Raw genomic sequence first — 27,341 nt, forward strand, 5'->3', positions numbered from 1 at the left:
CTATATATGTTGAAAATGCAGTATGTGTAATTTGTACTAAAAACAAGTTAATTTTCTCAGTTATTTGCACAATGCTCTAAAATTGCTTGTATTCCTTCTTCCTTCAAGCACTGTTTGTTTTATTTTCTTCTCTCCAGGTTATTGTCATTAGGTCATACTTTTTCAATCCAATCATACTTCTCCAAGACTATCCACTTCACCACACCTAGCAAGAAGATTCTATAATAATAAAACCTTTTGGAGAGTGTGTGTGTTTCTCTCTCTCTGTTTTAGGGTTGGGGTGTCACTCTGTTGCTCAGGCTGGAGTGCAGTGGCATGATCATAGCTCACGGCAGCCTCAAACTCCTGGACTCAAGCGATTCTCCTGCCTCATCCTCCCGGGTAGTAGCTGGGACTACAAGCATGCGCTGCCACACTTGGCTAATTTTTTTTTTTTTTAAGAGATGGTGGCGGGGGGCAGTCTTGTTTTGTTGTCCAGCCTGGTCTCGAACTCCTGCCCTTAAGCAATCCTCCCACCTCGACCGATCTCCCAAAGTGCTGGGACTATAGGCATGAACCACCGTAGCCAGCCAAGTGTTTCTGTCTTGACTAGCAAAAACTGCCCCATCCTTTGGTCTAGTTGGTCACTAGAGAGGAGGTGGATCAGTTGCTGTAGGAGGCTCAATCTTTTTTTTTTAAATAAACATTTATTTTTATTTACAATTATCTAATTTCTTTATTTTTATTTTTTTAATTTTTAATTTTATTTTAAGTTCTAGGGTACATGTGCACAACATGCAGGTTTGTTACATATGTATATATGTGCCATGTTGGTATGCTGCACCCATTAACTCATCATTTACGTTAGGTATGTCCTAATGCTATCCTTCCCCTCTCCCCCAAGCACTGTTATTTTTGATAACATACCATAAATATAGCACTTGCAAAGTTATTTACTTATAATAATATTAGATTCTCTTATTGTACACATTTTCAGATGAGGAACCTGAGGCAGAGTGGGGGATAAGTAACGTACCTACACAGACCTTGTTCAAAACAGAGCTATATGTGTTGAAATCGAGAATTTGAACTCGAGTTTCCAATTCCAAAGCTATGGTTTATGCAGCTTCTCAGTACAAGGAAATTTGAGATTTAGTTTAGCAGATGTGTAGGCAAGATCCTAAGAAAGGGATCACTTGTCCCAAATAAGGTAGAAACTGTCTTGCAAATTAACATTCACTTCTGACTTATCAAATGGAACCTCTCTGATGTTGAAGCCATGGAGTATGTCTAATTGTCTAATTCATACCTATTTCTCCATCAGCTAGCTCAGTGCCTAGCTGACTCTCATTAAATATCTCTCTTTCTCTCCCTTTTTTTTTTTTTTTTTTTTTTTTTTTTTTTTTTTTTTTTGAGGCAGAGTCTCACTCTGTCACCCAGACTGGAGTACAGTGGTGCAGTCATAGCTCACTGCAGCCTCAATCTTCTGGGCTCAGTGGTCTTCCCACTTTGGCCTCCCAAAGTGCTGGGATTATAGGCATGAGCCACCACACCCAGCCCAAATGTTTCTTAAATTGACATAAAACATTTTCTGCTACTTCTTTAGGGATAATTACTGAAACACATGGATATCTATAGTGTCTCTTTTTTCTAAAATATGAACATTTCTTCGGGGATTGCTTTAAAAATTAAATGTTAAATAATGAAGAATATACATAAACACACACAAACACCCATGCACATGTGTATATTTCCATTATATGGCCATACATTTTAATTCTATAACAAGTATTAAAAGAAACAGAATAATTTCTATTTTGCTTAGCAGCAAACTAATTTTTAAAAATTGCTTTTGAAATTTCAATTTCTGATTTGTTTCCATATAAGCAGTTTCCCCCTCTTATTTCCTGAAAGAGTATTGAGTTTGTAGTAAATCAACAACAAAATTAAAATTTGGCCACCACCTGCCAGAATTCTCACTTTGCAACATGAAGACTCCAAGGAGATGAAAAATTCAAGGTTAATAAGATTATCACCATCTCTTTTTTTTTGTATACATGTATCTAAATCTGTGCCTCCCAGCCTTTCTTCACTGAGCAGAAGATTATAATCATTGCTAAAGTCTCAGGTTTTTGCTTCTCTGCACAAAAATGAAATCAGTGGTGTGTAGCTGAATGCATTCCAGATAGCAATAGCATATCATTAGCATATCAGTGACAGCAACAAAAAAAATACAGGAAAACAAAAACATTGCATACAAATGGAGATGTGTAAGAGTTTTCTACAAAAGAGAAACTGTTTTCCTTGTTGCTTTTTGAATGGGTCTTTAAATTATAGTTACGACAGGGCCAAAGCTTTCAAAACCTGGACATCTTAGGAAATAAAATAGGAGACTAGAAATTGAGAAATCTATATCCCATACTGTTAAGTCACCCTGTGTTCTAGACCATATATCCTTCCAGTGCTCCAAACTTTATTACCTATCTGACCAAGGCTAAAATTTGTATTTATTTAGCAGTAAGTAACAGACTCCCAGTGAAACCTACAGTTTGCCTTATAAAAATGCACATGGGTACAGTCCAACCAGTAAGGTATTTTTTCTATCTGTTTTACTCTCTATCTCCCAATAAATTAAGATACAAGAAAATTATTATTCTCGTATATACCAGATGAATTTGTATAGACTAATACTGTAACTAACAACATATACATATATGTATATTCCATTATTCTATGAAATGTACATATATGTATATTCTATTATGTGTCTATTCATACATGCATATTCTACTAGAATATATATGTTCTATTAGAATATGTACATGTATACATGGAGACAAAGACACAGAGTTAGACTCAAACACAATAAAATTTTTTTCTCACTCTCTAGTAGTTCAAGACAGACATCTTCTTTATCAACAGTGAGTTGTCTTTTACATGGTGATTCAGTTGATAATCTTTCCATCTTGTGGCTCCCTGGTCTCCTAGATATCTTATCATCATCTCCATTCACTAGGCAGAAGAGGACAGAGTGTGGAGGAGCCCATATAGGAAGTTTTGTGGGCCTTGCCTGGAGCTATCACTCACAGTTCATTGGTTACAATGAAGTCACACACCCATACCTAACTGCAAGACAGGCTTAGAAATGTAGCTTAGCTCTGTGTCCAGGAAAAAGAAGAAACATATTTTGGTGAACAGTTAGCAGTATCTACCATATCAAAATTTTCTGTATCTTGCCTGACATAAATTATTGTAATTCTCTTCTAACATTTTCTTCAGCATGGGAAGTCACACTTTCTAAATCAAAGACACGCCACTGAGAAATAAAATGTGACTCATGCTATTTACTACTCCCTTAGAACCATACCAAGCCATTCTGTCCTGCTGTGGTTTGATCTCCATACTGCTTTCCTTATATGAATTCTGAAAGTTATATTATCAGCTTGGGCTTTTGTTTGCGTGTGTTTTCTTACTAGATCAAAAGATTAAAAGAATAACTATGATTTCATTCATTAACTATAGGAATTTATACATCTTACTTTATACAGGATTTCTTTCAGAAATAACATCAAAGAAGAAATTAGAATCTGTTTTTGAAAAATGCAAGACTTATCTGTCTGTACTTCTAACAAATAAACAAGGACTAAGAAAATATTGATCGTGTCATACGAAAGCCATAAAAGAAAAAGCCTCTCTCCAAGTGGCATACATAGTTTATGACAAACCTTTAACCTGAAACTAAATACATCTCTAAAAATTAGCAGCATTTTCTAGGTGTGAGCGTGACCCACTTTAATCAGCACACAGAAGAAATTTTTATGAAGTCAGAATGTTTTTATGCTAGTACATTTCCCTTTAGCTAATTAGACTTTATTTCTGAACCTATGACGCGTGCTCTAAAAATTCCAAACTATTCATAAAATATATTTGAAGAACAGATTGAGGTTTCATTATTTATAACTCAGTCAAGATACCAAACTGGCTAGATTGTAAACCTGCTGATACAGTAGCTTTTCTTCACCACTCTTTGAGTTGTTGCTACTCAAGTTTCTAATTTATGTGCAAATTGAATTTGCCTAATGTATATAGTAAGCTCTTTTTTCTTTCTACTTTTTTAGCAGTTTCCCGTGCACTGTGATTTAAAATGCTTTTTTTTTTTTTTGCGTCTGATGAAAAGATGAGTATACCAAATAGATTTATTTATTTTCGTTGTTTTTCATGTTACTCCTCATACACCTCACCCAGAGACTAAAGCGATTTTCTATCATGAATTAAATATTCATCAGGAAGCAGTCTCCTATGCCCTGCCCAGATTTAACTCAGCGTAGAACTGCTGCTACAGCGTGTGTTGACAGCATGGAAATCAAGACTTCAGGATTCTGTTTTCAATATTAGTTCTAGCCTTCTCAGTCTGATGACTTGCTACTTTCGTGCATGTACATTCTTTGAAAGGAATACAAAATTCCTTTAGGGTGGATTCACCTAATTTTATTGCACTTTTGCTTTAGTAGGCACTATCTAAGAAACTGAAAATCAAAGACAAATAAAATGGTCATTGTCCTAGGGGAGTGCACAGTCCAGCAAATAAGATGGTCATGTAAACAAATCACCCTTATACCAATAATTATCAACCTTTCAGTGTTCTAGGAATACTTTCAACTGCCAAAGACATGGGCTGGATATTTACAAAGAGTAAAAGCCTCAAAACATATCAGAAATGATTTCCAACATGTCACTCCTAGTGAATAACAATTTTTGCAGGACTCTAGGCAAATTTTAATTCTCTCTCTATTTGCTTGGTAACGATAGCATTCTGTTGCTGTTTCAATAGACTGCCCCGACCATATTCTTTTACATATTCACTAGAAAATGTTAGCAGACATTCTGGTAAACATGGAAGTCTTTTATGAGCCTGGGCCACCTACCTACAAGAAAAAAAAAAAAATGTGTCTTGAATGGTGATGAACACAACAAATACATTTTTATTATGTTTGGGTCATTGTAAATCTGAGATCTGCTTGTTATCACTGTCTAACCTACTCTAATTCAACATACATAACCTCTTATTCCTACATTTTTTGCTATTTTATTTATCTTTTCTCAAGCAAGCACTAAGGGAACATAAGAAAGAAGCTAAATAACATTCACAAAAGAAGTATTCTCTACCTGAGCATTAAGATCCTTCTTCCTCAAAAAGTCAGCTACATACTTCTCCTTTACACCTTCTGGACAACAACCTCCTTATCAATAATCTTAATCACTTTAAGTCCCTGACCCTCTATAAATTGTTAGCCACTGTCCATTGATCAGTGTAGGTTCATACTTCTCATCTGATATCTTACTCCAGAATAAAGGAGACAACTAGCAGTACTGCTTCTAATTCCAGACCTGAGATATCCACTAGGCCTAATTTCCCTTCCCCACTACCCTGTGTTGGGGTGTAATGTAGTCATAGTCTGCTTCAGGGCAATGCTGTCTTTAAACTAGGTTAAATTTTCTTATTCCTTCTTGTGGACTTTTTGTAGAAAACCACCTATGAACAATTAATAATCCAAACAGTAAATTAAGAAAATAATTCAATTTACAATAGCATGTCCCCCAGCCAAAAACAACAAAAACATTTAGGAATTAATATAACTGAGGAGGCAAAAGACTTGTATAGTAAAAAATACAAAGTGTTCCTTAAATATATTAAAGAAAACATTAATAAATTGTGAAAAAAAAAAAATCCTGTGATAAATAAGTTGGAAGACTTGATATTGTTAAGATGTTAATACTCCCCAAGGCAATCTACAGATTGAATGTAATCCCTATAGATATTCCAATGAATTTTTGCAGAAATAAAAAATGCATTCTAAAATTCATATCAAATTCCAAGGGACCACATATAGCCAAATCAATCTTCTAAAATAACAAAGTTGAAAGTTGTTAGTGTCTTTATTTCAAAGTTACAGTAATCAAAATAGTGTGATACTGGCATAAAGGTAGACATAGAGGAATATGGTAGTTCATAGACTATTATTCACAATAGTCAAAAAGTGGAACCAACCAACTTCCCATTGATGGATAAATGAATAAACCAACTGTCATATATACATACAATGGAATATTATTCAGCCTTAAAACAGAATGAAATTCAGATACGTGCTACAATGTGGTTTAAATTTGAAGATATTATGCTAAGTGAAATAAGCCTGAGTCATAAAAGGACAAATACTATATAATTCCATGTATATTAGGTGAATAGAACAGTCAAATTCAGAGACAGAAGGTAAAATGATGGTTGCCAAAAGCTTGGGGGAGAAGGCAATAGCAAACTATTGTTAAATGGGTATGGAGTTTCAATTTGGGAAGATGGAAATAGTTTTTGCGATGGAAAATAGGGATCGTTTTACAAAATGTGAATATATTTAACATTACTAAAATGTGCACCTAAAAATGTTTAAGATAGTCAATTTTACATGTTTTTTACCACAACTAAAAATTAAAAAGAGGGCCAAGTGTGATGGCTTGTGCCTGTAATCCCAGCACTTTGGGAAACCAAGGCGGGAGGACTGCTTGAGCCCAGTAGTTCAAGACCAGCCTGGGCAACATAGTGAGATCTCATCTCTAAAAAATATTAAAAAATTAGCTGGGCATGGTGGCACATACCTATGGTCCCAACTACTTGGAGGCTGATACAAGAGACTCTCTTGAGTCCTAGAGTTTGAGGCTGCAGTGAGCCATGATTGTGCCACTGCACTTTAGCCTGGGCAACAGAGTGGGATCCTGTCTCTAATTAAATAAATAAAAGAGTTAGAATGGTAAATTTATTTCATGTATATTTTACCACAATTTAATAAATAAATATTATGAATAAGTCTATGCCTACAAGTTTGATAAGTTAGATGAAACGGACAGATTTCTTTTTTGTTTTTCTTTAATTGTAGAGGCAGGGTATCACTATGTTGCCCAGGCTGGTCTTAAACTTCTAGCCTCAAGCATTCCATCTGCCTTGGTCTCCCAAATCACTGAAATTACAGGCACGAGCCACCATACCTGGCTGACAAATTTCTTAAAAAACACAATCTACCAAAACTCACACAAAGATATACATAGGCCTATTCAAGTTACCAGTTTATTTAAAAACTTGAATCAATAATTAACAGAAAACACCAGCCCAGGTAGTTTCACTGTTAAGTTCTACCAAACATTTAAAGAAATAATACCAACACTCTATAATCTCATCCAGAAAATAGAAGCAGAAGAAACATTTCCTGACTCATTTTATGAGGTCAGCCTTACACTAATGTCAAAAATTGACAAAGACAATACAAGAAAGGAAAATTACAGACTAAAGTTTCTCATGAACATAGGTATACAAATACACACACACTATATATATATATATATACACACACACACACACAAGACTGAAAACAACAATATTTAAAATGAATTATACAACACATCCAGTTGTGACTTATTCCAGGTATGCAATGCTGGTTCAACATTTCAAAAATTAATTAAATGTAATCCATCACGCCAATGGGCTAACCAAAAAAATAATATGATCATTCAATAGATGAAGAAAAAAACATTCGAGAGACTCATGACCCATTCATGAGAAAATATCTCAACAAACTGGAAATAGAAGGGAACTTCCTCAACTTGATAAAAAAAATCTATAAAACACCTGTAGCTAACATCATATTTAATTGTGAAAAACTACATGTTTTGCCCTAAGATCAGAATCAAGACAAGGATTTCCCTTCTCACCACCCCTACTCAACATCATACTAGAAGTCCTTGCTAATGCAATAAGACAAGAAAATAAAATGAAAGGTACAAAGTTTGGGATGTGAAGTTGGCAGATGATACAATTGTCTACATAGAAAATCCCAAAAACTGGACCAAAAAACTCTTGGAAAAAATAAGTAATTATTGTAAGGTTTCAGAACGTAATGTTAATAATATACAAGTCACTTACTTTCCTATATATCATTAACGAGCAATTGGAATTAAATTTAAAACACAACATTTACATTAGCAACACCAGAAATGAAATACTTAGGTATAACTCTCATAAAATATGTGCCAGGTCATACAGAAAAAAACTACAAATTCTAATTAAAGAAATCAAAGATCTATGGCTGAACACTGTGGCTCACATCTGTAATCCTTGAACTTTGGGAGTCTGAGGCAGCAGGGTCACTTAAAGCCAGGAGTTCAAGACCAGTTTGGGCAACATAGCAAGACTTCAATCTCTACAAAAAATTTAAACATGATCCAGGCATGGAGATACATGCCTAGGATTAGATGTAATCCTAGCTGCTGGGGAGGCTGAGATGGGATGATCACTTAAGCCCAGGAGTTTGAGGTTGCAGTAAGCTATGAATGCACCGCTGCACTCCAGGCTGGGCAAAAGAGCAAGACCTTGTCTCTAAAAAAAATTTTGGAAAAAAGAAAGAACCAAAGATCTGAATAAATTGAGAGATAGTCCATGTTCATAGATGAAAGATTTGGATTTATTAAATGTCAGTTATTCACAATTTGAACTATAGATTCAAAGCTATCCCAACCAAAATCCCAGACAGTTATTTTGTGGATATTGACAAATTGATTCTAGAATTCTATCAAAAGATAAAAGACCTAGAATTGCTAATATAATAATGAAGAAGAAAAAGTCAGAGGGTTGACACTAACCAACTTCAAGACTTACTGTAGATCTACAGTGAGTAAGACAGTGTGGTATTGGTAGAAGAACAGACAAATAGATCAATTGATCAGTTGGTCAATAGCTCAATGGACCAGAATAAAGAACTCAAAATTAGGGCCTGGTCCAGTGGTTCAAGCCTGTAATCCCAGCACTTTGAGAGGTCAAGGCAGGCAGATCACTTGAGGTCAGAAGTTTGAGACCAGCCTGGCCAACACGGTGAAACCCCATCTACTAAAAATACAAAAAATTAGCCAGGTGTGGTGGCAGGTGCCGCAGTCCCAGCACTTTGGGAGGCCGAGGCAGGAAAATCACTTGAACCCAGGAGGCAGAGGTTGCAATGAGCCAAGATTGTGCCACTGCTCTCCAGCCTAGGCAACAGAGCAAGACTCCATCTCAAAAACAAAACAAAACAAAACAAAAAACAGAAATATGCCACACAAATACTGTCAACTAATCTTTGGCAAAGGAACACAGTGGAGAAAGGATGGTCTTTTCAGCAAATAGGAATGGAACAACTGGACATCTGCATACAAAAAATTAATCTGGATACATACCCTATACCTCTCACAAAAATAACTTAAAAGGGGTCTTAGACCTAAATGCAAATGCAAAATCAAAACAAAATGCAAAACTATAAAACTCCTAGAAGATAAAATGAGAAAAATAATTCTAGGTGACCTTGGGTTTGGCAATGATTTTTCAGATGTAACACCAAAAGTACAATTCATGACAGAAAAAAATTGGATACCTTGAACATTAAAATTAAAAACTTCTGCTCCATCAAAGACATTGTTTAGAGAATGAAAAGACAAGTCACAGACTGGGAGAAAAAATCTTTGCAAAACACATATCTAATAAAGGACTTATAATCAAAATAGCTAAAGAATGCTTAAAACTCAACAATAAGCAAACAACCAACCCAATTAAAAAAATGGGCAAAAGATCTGAACCTCACCAAAGATATACAGATGGCAAATAAGCATATGAAAATATGTTCAACATTATTTATCATTAGAAATTTGCAAATTTAAAAAACAGTAAGATACCATTACGCGTTTTCAAATGACTGTAATGAAGGAAGAAGTTTTTATACTTACAGATCCCTAGAAACAGCAGGCATATGGCATGCCATGCCATGCAGGACTGCATGGAGCAACACTAGGGTCAGTCATCAGGCAGAAGGAGCCCTGGGAAAGCATGAACAAAAACCTTCAGTGTGGTTTTCACAGGAAGAAATGGGCCAGGTAAAATAAGCAGGTTAAGGATCAGCTAGTTTGAATAATTTTAATGGGCTCTGGGGTATAGGAGCTGTCCCAAGTTGTCTGGTACTTGGGTTGGGTTGGTTAGGACAGGCAAATATTGGCTTATGTTTGAGAGTTCCATAAAGGTGGTGGCTGGGAATTATGGGTTTTAGATTGGTTGATTGGCACGTGAAAGGCACACTTGATAGCTCTAGGAATTAGCTAGTCCTCGGAGAAGCAGTCTCTCCCTAATTTGCAGGGTCCCAAGATGTCAAAGCATCATAAAATACAGAAAATAAAAAACAAAATTAATGCAACATGCCTACCAGAATGGCTAAAATTCAAAACACTGACAGTATCAAATGCCGGCAAGAATGAAGTGCAACAGGAATCTATTCGTCAGTGGAAATGCAAAATTTTACGGCCACTTTGGAAGATAATTTGGCAGTTTCTTACAAAGCTAAACATAAGCTTATCTTATGAACCACCAACCAAGCTGCCAGGTATTTACCTAAATTAGTTGAAATTTGTGTTTATACAAAACCTGTATATGAATTTATAACAACCTTATTCAAAATTGCCAAAAATTGGAAGCAACCAAGATGTCCTTCAACAGGTAAATGGATAAACAAAATGCTATATACTCATAAAATGGAATATTATTCAGTGATAAAAACAAATGAGCTATCAAGCCACAAAAAGACATGGAGGCCACTTCAGTGTATATTGCAAATGACAGAAGCTAGTGGGAAAAGGCCATATACTATATGATTCCACCACAGGACGTTCTGGAAAAGGCAAACTAGAGAAACAGTTAAGAACATCAGTGGTTATCAGGGATTAGGAGGTAGGGAAGAGAAGAAGGGATAAATGCATACAACATTTTTAGAATAGTAAAACTCTTCTCTACAATGCTGTAATGGTGGATACATGATTTTATGCATTTGTCAAAACTCATAAAATTATACAACACAAAGAGTGAACACTAAAAGAGTGAAACCTAATGTAAATAATGGACTTTAGTTAATATTAAGGTATCAATATTGATCCATCAACTGTATTAAATGTACTACATTAATGCAAGATATTAATAATAGGGGAAACTGTGTTGGCAGAAATGGAGTATGCAGGAATTCTATATTTTCTGTGCTATTTTTCTATAAAACTTAAAGCTACTCAAAAACATGTATTTTAAAAAGTGAAAAGGCAAGCATAACACAGGAGATATCACATTTCATATAGCTGACAAAAGATTAATATCGAAAATATTTGAAAACCATAAATTTATAAGAAAAAGAAACTTTGTTCAGAAGAAAGGAGGAGATATGAACAGGAAATTCACAGAAAAGAAACCAAAAAGGTCAATCTATGTATTGAACTGAGCTGTAGTACTCAAAATAACAATAAAATTGATATAGTTCTTACCGATCCAAATTTAAAAGTTGGACAATTTCAAATGGTGGTAAGACTGTGGAGCACAAGGAAGTCTCACACACAGTTTTTAGGCACGTAGATTGAAGCATTTGCCTTGGCAAGATCCAGTTATTTAGAACTTGTGCGTATCATTCAACACAGCAACTGCACCTGCTGGAATAAATCCAAGAGAAATTTTACACATGCACAAAATGAGATACATATTAAAATATTCATTGCAACATAGCTGGTAATAGTGAAAATAAAGAAAATAATAAATAATAAAATATACACAATGGAATATTACAAAATATTTTTAGGTAAGTGACCTCGAGCTACATGTATTAACAAGAATAAATCCCTAGAACAATATTGAGTGAAAAAAGCAAAATTTTACGTAAATAACAATGTTTAAACATATGCAAAATGATTATTTATGATACATATATATGTAGTAATAAAATAAAAACATGAATGGAAATAGTAAATTGCCAATTTGGGGGCAGCAATTGCTTCTGAAAAGAAAGAGAAGAGAGATTGGAGAAAGTTGTGCAAGAAGCTTCCACCACACCTGTAATGATTTATTTCTTTAAATAAAATCTAAAGCAAATACTGGCAAAGTGTCAAGATTTTTTTAAAGTTGGGTATGGGTACATGACTGTTTGTTCTCTTTGTTGCTATATTCTTCTGTATATTTAAAATGCTTTAATTAGTAAAAGAATAAGTATATAATAAGTCAGCTCCATTATGTTTATCTTAAAGATGAGAAAGAAACAGTGAGTGAAAGATGTTGGTTGGGACAAAAAGCTCTTAAGAACAACCCTCATGATAACATAATGAGTTCAGTGGGCTCAGCTCAAGAGACAATGATGAGACTTATGCTGTCTCATGAACATACAGAAGAGAAAAATGATGCCCAAAATTAGCTGCAGTGGCAGGGTCAGAAGTCATTATACCCTAACTATCCCTAGCAAGGAAGGCTGTCCCAAATCTCCACTTGCAATAATCAGATGGGAATGGGAGGGTTCTCTCTATCAGGACTCCCCTTATTCTCAGAAAACACTATCAGCTGAGCTGTCATTACTAACAAAACCCAAAAGGAAAGTGAAAGCTTTGTTTCTCTTTGCCCGCTCCTCCAACACTCATGTAGCTATTCAGTTGTTGAATAAACCTGTTGTGTTGCACATCTGCACTGTGCTGATAGGAAGGTAAGTTGATAACGCTGTCTGTATTATGAAGAGGAGTGTGGATGTTGTGTGATATAAAGTTTACATACATACAAATTGACTGGAGAAGCAAATAAACAATCAGCAGAGTCAAAATATATAGAAATTACAAGTCTTCTTGGGATTTGGAGGTGGGTTTGGCTTTTCTCCAAAGAAGAAACCCATTCATCTCTAAAAGTAAAAGAAGAAAAGAGAAAATATAAGGCAAATATGAGAATCTTCTTTTTTTCTTCCTTATTTCAATAGACAGAGACCAATAACCAGCAAATAGCAAGAATAAAAATTAGCAGCAATTGAGGTTAAGGTTAAGGCCTCCTAGAAACATACTAAGATAAGAATGGAAAACTGAGCTGAAAAGTTAGCTCTGACATGAATTACCACTTCTAAGTAATTCCATTATTTCATCTATAAAATAAAGGTTTGAGACTAGATCAATGTTTTTAAAATGTGGCCCTTAGGCCAGCTGTGTTGGAATCATGTAGAGGTACTGATGACAAATACGGATTTCTGGACGCCCCACAGACCACAGGATTAGTATGCATTGGTCAGGCTAATAAGATACATTTTAATGACTTCTCCACGAATTTGTGTGTAGAGTTTGAGGTCCATTAATGAGGGTACCAGCTCTTAAGTGCCCCCTTGCTTTGCCAGTCTTTGATGATTAAACACAATTCCATCAGATTCTATGACATTTCTCTGCATTCTGTAAGAGAACTAACTAGTTTTCTTAAGTTTTTGATGACTTTTCTAAAGAATACAATATATGCTCTGCCCCTTGAATAAAATTGTCTTTGTTTCCTAGTACTGAAAGCTTGCTCTGGAAGTCTGCTGATGTATCTGCTGATGATACTGATGAAGATAATAACAAATTGAATGAATACTTCTTTTACTGTGAAGCATGATCATTTAATTTCATGCAATAAAACAAGATGGGGATATTTGTAAAAGTTATTTTAAAAGGAAGGTAAGATTTTTCATAGGAAATACGCAGGATTAGATTCTTTAGTTTACTCCCTTCTATATTCATCTGCAATATTTCACTGTGTTGATTTTAGTTCAGTTTCTATAAATTTGCTTTCTACTCCTTTTTTTCATCAAATATTTGCTAAATCTTCTAAATGCCAGGAGTTTTGCTTCATGCATGGGATACTAAGATTAAAAAAAGACACGGCCAGTCTTGTCAAAGAACTCACAAGTTTGGAGGTAAATAGACAATGAAAACTACCAAAATATCGTGGGGGCTTTAAAAGAGTTATGAATAAAGTGATTTAGCACCATAGAAAAAGAACATTCATTTGGGGAAGTCAAGGAAGATTTCACCAAAAAGGTATATTGAATCTAGACTTAGAAGTTGTGTTGCACTAGGGTTGGAAGGTGAGCACAGAAGGCCAGGAAGTAGATCAAGAAAATTCCAGCAAGAGGGGAAACCTAAGCAAAGGCACAAAGGTTTAAGATGATACTGTCTGCTTAGAAAATGATACATTACTTTTTGTTTTAGGGAGAAAGATAGAATATAAAGTTGAAAAACAAATGTGGGCTCAAATTGGGAACGTCTTGAATACCATGATGAAAGTTAAGATAATTTTAAATTCTGCGTGATAGCATTGATGAGTCATGTTGAAGGCATGCTTGATCTATACTTTGAAAAAAATCAGAAAAAGCAGAAGCTAATAGACCAGTTCAGATACTGGTGGAGTAGCATAGGTAGGCACCTGAAGTACTAAAGAAGCAGTAGCAATGGAAAGAAAAAAACAGATCAGAGAGTTATTTCAGCAGAATTCAAAGGGATTAGTTTGTGATCAGATGTGTGAGAAGGACGGGAGAGGGCTAGAGGAAATGTCAAAGATGTTTCCGTGGTTTCAAGGTTTGGTGACTGAGAAGATAGAAGTATAACAGAGATAGATCAACAAAGGAAGAGGAGCAAAGTGCAATGGCTGAGCTTGCTTTTTGACATGTGATATATGAAGCACTTGCACAAATCCCAGGATTTGGAGTCCATGAAACTGTGGGCTTGTATATTGGGAAGACATCAGCACAGAGTTAACAGTGGAAATCACTGGAGTAGATAAGATTCCTCATTGGGAAGTTAGAGTGAGGATACAAGAAAGGGGAGGATAAAAACTGGAGAACATTGGCATTTAACCCCTATCACCCAGTGGCAGACATCATGATAGATAATCTATGATAGAATGAGGTGAGAAAATGTATACATCTAGTTACCATGACAAAAGAAAGTGCTAAAGCTATATGAAGGCACAGTACTGTTGAAATTACCAGTGCTTAAAGATCAAAATTGGTTACTCTATAACAGCGATCCCCAACCTTTTTGGCACCAGGGACTGGTGTCATGGAAGATAATTTTTCCATGGATGGAGGGGAGGGAGAGAATGGTTTGGGAATGAAACTGTTCCACCTCAGATCATCAGGCATTAGATACTCATAATGAGTGCACAACCTAGATCCCGCGCATGAACAGTTCACAATAACTTTAGTGCTCCTCTGAGAATCCAGTGCCACTGCTGATCTGACAGGAGGTGGAGCTCAGGTGGTAATGTTCGCTCACCTGCCACTCACCTTCTGCTGTGTGGGTGGATTCTGCTGTGTGGGTGGATTCCTAACAAGCCATGGACCACGAGTTGGGGACCCCTGCTCTATAACATTTATTCTTTCAAACTGGACCACGCCAGATGCATAATATGTTGACAAGAGGTTTTATTAGAAAAAAGTAAAGTGCATTAATGAAGGGCATCAATATTATTCAGTTGACTATTAATAGTAAAAGAAAGAGAAACGGTGAGAGTTGGGCCACACTGAATGCAACACTAGGTATGCCATTACTTTTTGGGGTCATTAATGAAAACGTTTATAAGTTTGCCACAACTTGAGGTGAAGAATTATTCGTAATAAATTGAAAGAAAAAATTATTTAAGGATGAAAATACCCAGAAATAAAAGGAAGTGAATGCATTTTACGTTTTAATTTTCTTTCAAAATCTCTCTTATTTCATGATTTTACTGCTAAAATTGATAGAGTGGGAGAAGGATAGTGTGGGGAGGAGAGGAAAGAAAGAACTCAAACAATTCATGACAATATACATCCTCTCACTAAATAAAGAATTAACTTAGCAATTCAGAAAGTGAAAATCTGGGCTCATTATCTTAATTCAGTCTTTTAACAAATTTTTGTTGAGTACTTACCATATGCCAGACATTCTAGGTGCTGGGATACAGATACAGCAGTGAACAAGACAGATGAAAATGTCTACTTTTATGAAGTTTATCGAATAAATAAGTAACTGATTCATAGCTGACAATTGCCAGAGAAGAAGCAGAAATAAGGCAAGAAAGAAAGATAGGAAGTGTGTGGGTTGAGCAGTAATTAAAATTGCAAAAAGCATGGTCAGGAAAGCCCTCACTAAGAAAGTAATATTTGAGCCATGACTTCCAGGAGGGTAGAGAGAAAGCCATGTGAACACTGGAGGGAGAAGTAATTACAGGTGGAGATTGTAGCAAATGCAAAGCCAATGTGTGCAACATGCTTGCTGTACTGAGAGAAAAGACTGAGAGAAAGTCCTGACAGTCTGGACTGGACTGGAGTATCAAGGGGGAAAGAGGCAGGGCACTGGTGACAGGTAGTGTTGGCCCAGATCACGCAAAGCTTTGTAGGCCATTATGAGGACTTTGCCTTTTCCTTGCAGTGAGATGAAATGCCAGTGCAGGTGTTCAAGCAGCATTGGAAAAATTCCACAGTCTTATGTTGAAACGGAATGAAGTACTGGCATAATTTCTATGGTTGGCTTTCATATAGAAAATACGTTTCTAATGCCAGGCACAGTGGTACTTTCCTGTAGTCCCAGCTACTTGGGAGACTAAAGTAGGAGAATCATTTGAGCCTAGCAGTTTCAGGTTAGCCTGAGCAACACAGTGAGACTCCATCTCTAAAATAATAATAATAATACATTTCTTATTTTTTGTGTGTGCATATTGTGGTAGGCAGAATTCTAAAGATGTCCTCCAAGATTTCCATGCAGTGGTTATTCAATATAAATCTACTTCTATGAAAGGACTTTTTACATGGAATTAAGGTTACTAATTAACAGACCTTAAAATAGAGAGATTACCTAGGATTATCTGGGCAGCTCCAGCGTAACCACATGAGCCCTAAAAAGCAAAAGAGGAAGACAGGAGAGTCAGGCACAGTGGGAAATCAGAGAGATTCAAAGCAAAAGAAAGATTTTCCCTGTCAATCCTAGCTTTGGTGACTAAGGAAGGGGTTCACAAAATAAGGAATGCAGAAAGCCTGTAGAAACTAAAAACAATCCCAGGCCAGCAACTGATAAAGAAACAGGGACCCCAGTCTGCATCTACAACCCCATGGAACTGAAGTTTGCCAGCCACCTGAAAGAGTTTGGAAGCCGTTTCATCCCCAGAACCTTCAGAAAGGAGTGCAGCCCGGCCACCATTTTGACTTTAGCCTGTAAAACCTGGGAGAAAAAACCAGGTGGACCATGCTTTGTCCAGACTGCTGAGCTACAAATCTGTGGGATAATAAATGAGTGATATTTTAAGCCACTAACGTTGTGGCTTAAGAGGCAATAGAAAACCAAAACACATATAAATGATAAAACATCTAAATATTGTATTTGCCTAACATTTTATTGAGAACAAGATCTGTGCTTTATTCTCTTAAGAACATTTTCCTGTATATGAATCTCCTAATTCAGACATGCCTTAGTATAAGAGAAGGAACTAATAAACTGGAGGGCTGGGAGTGATGGCTCATGCCTGTAATCTCAGCACTTTGGGAGGCCCAGGTAGGAGGATTGCTTGAGGCCAGGAGTTCAGGTCAAACTTGGCAAACATAGCGATACCTCATCTCTGTAAAAATAAAAAATAGATAAACTGGAGAAGGAACTGTGTGTTACTTAAGAGGATAAAGAAATAAATGGATAAAGAAAAATAATTTACTATGGAAATCTTGCTTATTATATTGTTTTCTAAATAATTTTCATTTTGATAGATTCAGAAAGCCTATGATTCATAAGGAAAATTAAAATTTTTATACCTGTACATTAAAAAGGGAAGGATCAAAGTTTTTATTTTTTAAACAGACTAAGACTACAAAAGCAGTGAAGGAAAATGCTACCATGAAATTCATACTACCATAAGAAACCTCAAAGATATGCAAGGTTACAGGTAGAGAGGACAAATTCTGTAGTTCCTCCCAATTGTCCCTAGGTCTGGTCTTCTGTATTTGCTATTGTCCTATCTACCATAGAATTGAAAACAGACATTTTGTTGATGAACTTTTTTTTCATTCCTTATCAACATAGGAGATAATTGGCCACAGGCTTCCAACCTCCTTGAAAAATAAAATGTTCTTCTAGACCACAAGTCTTGTATAGCTCATGGTGCTTGCTCGCATCTGAACATCTTGAGCATGGTGTCTGTCTGGTTAGGAGATTTTTAAAGGGTGCATTATATGCACATGTATAAGCCCAAGTCATTGATGTCGAAACACAGACTGCATTTTCCTGTTAAGACACCCATGCCATTTTAAAGCCTATCAAAAAAGATAGTGAAAGCTGCCCCCACAAATCCTAGTCTTTAGTGAAGATGATGAAACACACTCAGAAATAAATAGCTTCATTCAAACTAGAGCTTAAAAACACCAGATTGATCCACTGGTTTCAAACAGTTTTTCAAGAGCAGTGAACAGTGGCATCCTGTGGACCATCAAAAGATGGTCTTGTCTTCTTTGAAACTGGGCCTTTCAAACACAGCCATCATTCAGAACACTTCAGAAAAGCCTTCTCCTTCTCCCTGTACAGTAGATACCATCTCTTTCTCTTCTTCTTGAAATTTTTCTTATGTAATGGATCAACTCGGGAAAAAAGGAGAGGAAATTCAGAGTCCAATAGTCTATATAAATTTCTATATATTCCAGACAATAATTTCTTATATGACTAAATATAATAAAAGCATACATTTATCTTCTTCCTAGATGCCTCCTAAACTACTGAAGATTGTAATCTTCAAATTTTAAAAAGTATTTCTTTTTGGGATATATTGAACTTAATTAGAACTACACTTTCTCACTTGAGGCAAGGAGAATTTGAGAGAACAAATACCATATTTTGCTCTTCTAAGAGTGCTTCCATTATCCATGTTTTTCCTCTTTCCGTTATAAATAATTTAATAAATTTCTATTGAATACCTATTAACATGTACCAGGTTCAGTACTTGGCATTGGGAATGCACAGGTTAATAGTATGTAATCTCTGCTCGCAAAAAGTTCATCTACTTAATCAACCAATATCATGTCACCCACCCCCAACCACACACACACCAACTAATGCACAGATGCCAATTGCAAATTATTTTCATAATTAAGACTATGCAAGTTCATCTCAGTTGGGAAATGGAAAATTTCTCAATAAATTATGACTTGACCCTTTCACCTACTCTCACATGGATTTTTATTGTTTATTATTTATCAATTGATCTCAGAGTCTGAACTAAATCAATGTATTTTGTGCTGTCTTCTTCTTCTTCTTCTTCTTCTTCTTCTTCTTCTTCCCCTTCCCCTTCCCCTTCCCCTTCCCCTTCCCCTTCCCCTTCCCCTTCTCCTTCTCCTTCTCCTTCTCCTTCTTCTTTTTCTTCTACTTCTTCTTTTCCTTTGTTTTGTTTTGTTTTTTGAGATGGAGTTTCTCTGTTGTTGCCCAGGCTGGAGTACAATGGCGCAATCTTGGCTCATTACAACCTCTGTCTCCCAGGTTCAAGTGATTCTCCTGCCTCAGCTTCCCAAGTAACTGGGATTACAGGTGCCCGCCACCATGCTCAGCTAATTTTTTGTATTTCTAGTAGAGACGGGGTTTCTCCATGTTGGCCAGGCTGGTCTTGAATTCCTGACCTCAGGTGTGCATGACCTTGGCCTCCCAAAGTGTTGGGATTACAGGCATGAGCCACCGCGCCCAGCCCTGTGCTGTCTTCTTAAAGACAATCATATTTTGTGGAACTGAAATATACTAAAGGACTAATCATTGCTAGCCTTAAACAATCTTTGTAAATAGTATAAAATTATTCATGATTTTTTATCAAGATCCAAATAGGTGCCAATAGAGACAAGGGATCAAGTCAGGGAGATGCAAAAGTGCAATGGTGTCCCATGAAGTCCAACAATGTGTGCCAAAAACACGTTTTATAATGTTCATAAAAACACTTGAATAATAGTATGTTTTTAAGTTGTAAATGGTTCTAAAGGTGATTCAGAGAAAACGTCTTTAAACACAATAACTTTATTTATTTATTTATTTATTTTCGAGACAGAATTTTACTGTTACCCAGGCTGGAGTGTAGCAGTGTAATCTCGGCTCACTGCAACCTCCACCTCCCGAGTTCAAGTGATCCTCCCACCTCAGCCTCCTAGTAGCTGGGAGTACAGGCATGTGCCACCACGCCCGACTAATTTTTGTAGTTTTAGTAGAGACAGGGTTTCGCCACGTTGGTCAGGCTGGTCTGGAACTCCTGACGTCAGGTGATCCACCCACGACCTTGGCCTCCCAAAATGCTAGGATTATAGGCATGAGCCACCGCGCCCAGCCTAAACACAACAATTTTAAACACAAGCTATATTACATGCTTGGTTACTTTGCTTTGAGGTCTTTTCTAAGACTACAAAAGCAGTGAAGTAAAATGCTACCATGAAATTCATACTACCATAAGGAATCGCAAAGATTTGCAAGATTATAAGGAGAGAGGACAAATTCTGTAGTTCCTCCCAATTGTTCCTAAGTTTGGTCTTCTATATTTGCTATTGTAAATTTGAGGTCTTTTCTTTTAAAATAGACAGTTCTAAATGAATAAATAGAAACAACAGCAGATGTTCAGAGAAGAAAAATGGGGATCCCCTCTTTTAACAACCTTACAGCTAAAAGCAAAGGCACCCTGAAAATGAGATATCTTGATGCAGGGAAGATGCAAGGTAATAACTTCTATACTTGTAATCTTCTTTCCAGAAAATCTTGAAAGTCATTAAAATTCCCCTCTTCCTTGGTGCCAAAATTTCATAAGTATGGTGCTATATGATTCAGAATTTTGCATAATTAAACCTTGCTGTGTTTTGCCATAACCTAATAAAGTACTTTATTTCAATAAAGCAGCAACTAGGTTGTTAGGCTTCATATCAATTGTTCCTCATTAATGTTGCAGAAAAACGATTAGCATTTTGAGGCAAACAAGGTGTACTTTGTTAGTGGGACATGACCCTGCTGTCACTAAATTATATCTATGATTAATGATCTCCTCTAGTTTAAAGTTTGAATCATAATAAATAGATTATAAGTGAAAAATAGGGGAGGGATAGAGAAATGTGAGAAAGATGAACCTTAAGACTTGAATCACACATGCCATTGTTCAGTATTGAATTCAGCTCATAATGCAATTGACCTCAAGGTTGATGTTCAAATTCCAATGCAGTGGTTTTCAGTCCTGGCCACACATAAAAATCACCTGGGGAGCTTTTTAAAAACCCCAGTGCTTAGGTCCCATCTCAGACTAATTAAATTCTCTGGAGTTGAGACCTGGGCACTGTGAGGTTTTCAAGGAATAAATGCCATAATATCCACATTTAAAAAATGAAATTGAAGTTACAAAAAAAAGCAGAAAAACAGGAAATCTATATTTAAACATGATACAATAAAGATTTTTGGTTTGGGTTTTCCATATTACATAAATGCAATAAAAATTATGTTTCTATAACATATTAGTTAATCCAGAGCTACTTAGATAATTTTTGTGCACTAGTTTCTATGTATTTATTTTATTAATAAATAAAAGTGTCATCTTATTCTATGAAATACATTTTTATTTTACTTTAACCAATTCATTATAATCACAACCAAATTTGGGATAGTTAAAACCTACACGGTTATGGAGAACTATTTTAGGTCTACCTGCAAAAAGGTTTTGTTCTGTATAGATGTGTGTATATGCAAATTCACACACCTACTATACTATAACTCTCTTTTAAATAAGTTTAAATAACTTTTTTAGGGAGGCATCTAACCTGATAACAATAGGTTATCGGAAACACTGGAAACACTTCACTGTTGTAGCGTAGCATTATCTAGAATGGGATATTTTGGGATGTATCAGAAACATAAAACATAAAACAGATTATATTAAAACGTCAATCCCTAGGCATTGAAATGATTATGTCATACCTTCAAATATAACTCAAGGAAAACAATATTAAGTCATTAAACAAAAATCATCCATATTTACATATTTAAAATAGCTTGTTCTAAACTTTTTATTGTAAAATTCTGGATAAGTTAATTAAAGTTGGACTTTTCTCAAAATATTAGTGTCCCTAATACATGTCAGGCCCATTTGGGTATTCCATCACTATATAATTTATGATATGTGCATACACACAATATTAGTAGATGTAGTGGGTATATATTTTTTGCAGAGCTCCTATCTGGCTCACCTCATACCTAATTGGAAGGGAAGGAAGAGGAAGTAAAAATCAAAGAGGTTTGAAGGTAAGAAAGAAAGGAGTGAAGGAAAGATAAGGATGGACCCATAGAGAATTTGTTGTTCTCTTTAACGTTAAAAAGCATTTCTAATATTCATTTTTGCCTTCTTCTCTTTCATTTATGTCTTCATTCCTCCTTTTAACAAACCTCCCTCACAGCTCCTAAAGTTGGTGGATTGCCAATGTCCTTACTAAACCAGTTTCACAAGCATGACAAACTAGAATCATAAATAAACAATTTCTGGTGAAAGTTCTGAATAAAGTTCACCTAATGTAAAGACAATGCAATTGTTCCACTCCCTGCCGTTTTGTTAAAGTGACTGACACACAGTTATTGGATGTATTAACTTTATTATTTAAGAGTGTTTTCACCATGATAGTTCTACTTGTTAAACTTAGTCTATTGAATTCTTTCAATCCAGATGTTAGTATGTTGTACGATATTAATTTTTATAAATCTGGTCAGCTGTGAGATCTTTTTGGTGCTTATATTCTGCCACTTAACTATTTTTTTCTCTGCTAATGTACAGTTAATGTGGTTTTAAACTATCTTATGAATGAATTAATGACTTTAGTTGAGTTGTTTCAGATAAAGTGAAATTAGTACAGAGATTTAGATTCTTCTGTACATATAAACCACTTTAGGTCTTTTTAGTGTAACTTAGAAATAGCTAATAATTAGAAGAAAATAGAAAAACATCTTTATTTTCTAATAATGACTTACAGTCATCATTCAGAAAAAAAGTTCTTCATTTAATTTAGTGAAACAAAAGAAAGTTGTTGATTATATAATTAGTTAATTCATTGCTAACTAATTTTATGTAGTGGCAGAGGCATTTAATCATGAGTCCTCCATATCTTTGGAATATATTAACATTGGAAATCATGGATTAAGTTCTCAGGCATATTGGAAAGGTAAATATAATGGTGATACGTGTTATACAAATATGTGCATAAATATACAGGTAGAAATAGGATTTGGAAATGGCTGGACTGGTGCATTATCTTATCAGTTATAATTTTTTTTTAGATACTAAACTTGCTGCCAAATTTTGTGCTTAGTTGGAGAGTTTCATATGATTTTTTGTATGTTTATTTATGGTATTTTTTCACTAAAAATGCATCATTACCTTAGCAGCTGCTGCACCACATGGAGCAGCATGTGTGATTTTTAAAAGAGATCCAGAGCACCTTCCCCCAGAAACCCAGAGCCAATATGCTTTGGGAAGTCTGCTGCAGGACTCAGATTTCACCAGCAAGTGCATGTATGATTTAGATAGTTTTTGTAGGGTTTTTTTTCCCCAATAATAATTTTTTATACTATTTCTTCTTTTCTACGTTTTCTATTTAAAAATATTGTTTCAAAAAAAGAAAAAATATATAAAAGTTACTGCATAGTGAAATAAAGCTTAAAATACATTCTATCCTTTGCTTGGGGCCATTTTGGAAGGAGTTTGGGACTGTCTCTACTTAACAACAAAAACATTAGAGAGAAAAATAAGGAAGTGGGCACTGGGTGTGCGTTTTATGAATGAGCCTTTTCTTGCTTTACGTATTTGATAGAGTCTGCACTGTATTTTTTATTTTGTAGGGGATTAGGGAGAGGAGAGATAAGGAGAGGAGAGGAAGAGAGGAGAGGAGAGGAGAGGAGAGGAGAGGAGAGGAGAGGAGAGGAGACATGTATCATTCCAAGTCTGCTTCGCCTTCCTCCACTGAGACACTCAAGTTTCTGTTCCCATTTTCATGTATCTCCTGAAAATCTAATTTCAGTTCCCAGCATCAATTCTATAGAATGAATTTCATGACTCTTCTCTGGGCATTTTTCAAATGATCTTTGAGTAACGTATCTTCAAGGCTATTACTCACATCTGGCATAGACAAATAGACAATAGAGCAATGCTAGCAAAGTGATCCGTAAATGCAATGCATTGCATTTTTGGGTACATTTATGTTAAGCAATTAGTTTCCTGAGTTTTTATGAAGTTACATGTTTTGAATGAAATGTCTGATTTGTTTTAAGTCATGTAAACAAGACTTCATATCTTGAACTAATCTGTTTTTGATGAGATATAGTGAATCTTTATACATCTCCCTGCCAAAATAATTCTCCAAGTGTTTTAATCTTGGAGAATATTTATAATGTCTATAGAATAGAAAAAAAGAAAAGATGAAATTTTGAAGAATGATATTGTAAGGAAAATAATATATACATGGAGATTCCCAAAACCATTTACATGTGATTATCTATGAAGAAAATAAAGTATATTAATGCGTTTGATTTGATATAACAGGTAAATATTTAACATATGGTGCTTATTATTTTTCTCATTGATTATAAAACATCAATCTACAGAAATGTGGAAAGTAAGATATATCTGGAAAGGAAAAAAAATATTCCTAAACTTAAAGCCAGGCCAGTCAGATCTAATCCTGACCAAAGGAGTTGAGACAACTTCTATGGATTTTAGATTCCTCAGTGGTAAAATGTACAGTGGGGATGATCTCAGGTGATCTTATGCTCAATGGTTTCAGAGACTGAGCAGGTAATATCAGTGCATGAAGGGCAGAGTGACTGGCAATATGATCAATGGTAACTGACCCTTGAGCCTGTCATGGACTGAATGTGTGCCTTCACAATTCATATGTTGGAGGCCTCACTCCCAATGTGATAGTATTGAGGTGGGGTGTTTGGGAGGTAATTAGGGTTAGATGAGGTCATGCGGGTGGAGCCTCCATAATGGGATTAGTGTCCTTATAAACAGAGATACTTGAGAGCTTCCACCCCTCCCCACCTTCTGCCATGTGAGGACACAGTGAAAAGGCTGCCCTTTGCAAGCCAGGAAAGGAGGCCTCACCAGAACCCAACCATGTTGTCCACACACCCATCTGACTTCCAGCATCCAGAACCGTGGGAAGATTGATTTCCCTTTTTTTTTTTTTTTTTTTGAGTCAGGGTCTCATTCTGTTGCCCAGACTGGAGTGCAGTGGTGCAATCTCGGCTCACTGCAAGCTCTGTCTCCCAGGCTCAAGCAATTCTCCTGCCTCAGCCTCCCAAGCAGTTAGGACCACAGGCGCATGCCACCACGTTCAGCTAATTTTTGTATTTTTAATAGAGACGTAGTTTCACCATGTTGGCCAGGCTGGTCTCAAACTCCTGACCTCAAATGATCCACTGGCCTTGTCCTCCCAAAGTGCTGGGATTACAGGCATGAGCCACCACGCCTGGCCGATTTCTGTTGTTTAAGCCACAAATCTAAGGTACTTTGTTATAGCAGCCCAAGCTGACTGTGGCAAACCCCATGTCAGGGAGACTGGGAGATGGTGGGAATAGGGAATTAGAGAGTGTATGATTGGTCTAACATGGACCAAAGTCACTCACCTCCAGCTGTTTATGGCATATGGGAAGGTGAGTCCAAATATGACACATCTAATTTTAAAGAAATTTGAACATCCAGATTTAAACATGAAGTCTTCTAAATTTTACAAATTGACTATAAATTCAACTTTTGGTTTATTTTGGTGTGTGGGTGTGTGTGTGTGTGTGTGATGAACATGGAACATTATCTGTGGGGCCAATTTGAATCATAGGCTATCTGCACATGTTACTAGCCTTTAAACTGGATTATTACTAACATGCCTAAAATTATATGAATTTGTATCAGTGTGAATTTTAAAAGGCAAAAAGCTAATAGGCTTTGGATTAGTTAAAACAAAAAACAACTTTGTGCTATGGGATAGTGGACATGGATTTGAGATCTGGATCAGCCATGTATAAACAGAGTGAGCCAGCCCTGCCACCACCATCTGCACCCCAGCAAAGCCTAGAATTTCTCCCCAAAAGATAGCCTTCTCACCTTTCATGAGAGCACCTCACTACTAAATAACTCATTTTGTTTCTAACACTTATGACTTCAATCAATGGCCAATATGATATACCAGATCACCACCAGGCTGGCTTTTGTCCTCTGTGGTCCTTCACAAAAATTGGCAAGTTTGGAATCAGCCAAGTTCAAGTGGGAATTGGTCCTGGAGATTTGGAATGGGCTCTCGGTTCAGTCTATGATCCAAGAAGCAGTGCTGTGAAGGACAGCAAGGGCCAAAAAGCCAGCAGAGCTGTGGAGTAGGGATGCCAGAGTAGAGCCAAGCAAGAGCCAAGGACTGCGGATTTGGAAGCTGCTGCAATAACTGGAGCTGTGGCTTCAGGCCATGGGGTAAGCTGGCTTAATGCTGCTGGATAACCTCTCTGCCCAGAGCTGCTGTCATTGAGCCAAGATTTTTGTGTCCTGGCTCTTTCTTTATACTGCATGTTAGCAGTGCCTCTCAGCTCTCAACAGTTAGACAGCCTGACCTTCACATCTGCCCTCCAGCTCTTTCTTAATAAAAGAGAAGATTGCTTAGGGGCATACTAGCCACACTCCACTAGGCTGGTACTGAAATTCTGTCCTTGAACTGAAAAAGACCACCAGGTTTTTGTATCATGTAGATCACTTAGCTTAGGCTTCATAGGTTTGCTTGCACTGAGTTGCACTATATTAAGCCTTTTGGTTTTATTAGAGTTATCTAGGAGAGTCAGGGAAATGATTGAATCCCTGAAAAAGGCTTTTGAATATCATTTTCATTGGATCATTGGGAGTTTCCTTCGTCAAGCTCCAGAAAAGAATATCTATTAAAGTTCAGTGAACTTGTCACTTTTGACCAAGCTGGAAGGAAGCGCAAAACAAAAGATGAACTCTGTTATAAAGCTAGATTATTCCTTGAGTTTGCATATTTGTGTTCTACTCTTTTCCTTGGTCTTATTTATCTACTCAAATCCCATCTAAAAAAGGGGAGGGAAGGCAAGGCATGGTGGCTTACACCTGCAATCCCAGCAATTTGGGAGGCTGAAGTGGGAGGGTCACTTGAGCCCAGGAGTTTGAGACCAGCCTGAGCAATATGATGGAAACCCATCTTTACAAATAATACAAAAATTAGTGAGGTTGGCATGGTGGCATGCACCTGTAGTCTCAACTACTTGGGAGGCTGAGGTGGGAGGATCACTAGAGCCCAAGAGGCAGAGGCTGCCTTGAGCCAATATTGTGCCACTGCACTTCAGTTTGGCCAACAGAGGGGAACCTTTCAGAAAGGCAAAGGAAAAGAAAAAGGAAAAGGAAAAGTGAAAGGAGAAAGGAAGGGAAGGGGAAGGGGAAGAGGAGGGGAGGGGAAGGGAGGGGAGGGGAGAGGAGGGAAGCGGAGGGGAGGGAAGGG

Source organism: Macaca thibetana, chromosome 12 (genome assembly GCF_024542745.1).
Source record: "Macaca thibetana thibetana isolate TM-01 chromosome 12, ASM2454274v1, whole genome shotgun sequence".
NCBI classification, from domain to species: domain Eukaryota; kingdom Metazoa; phylum Chordata; class Mammalia; order Primates; family Cercopithecidae; genus Macaca; species Macaca thibetana.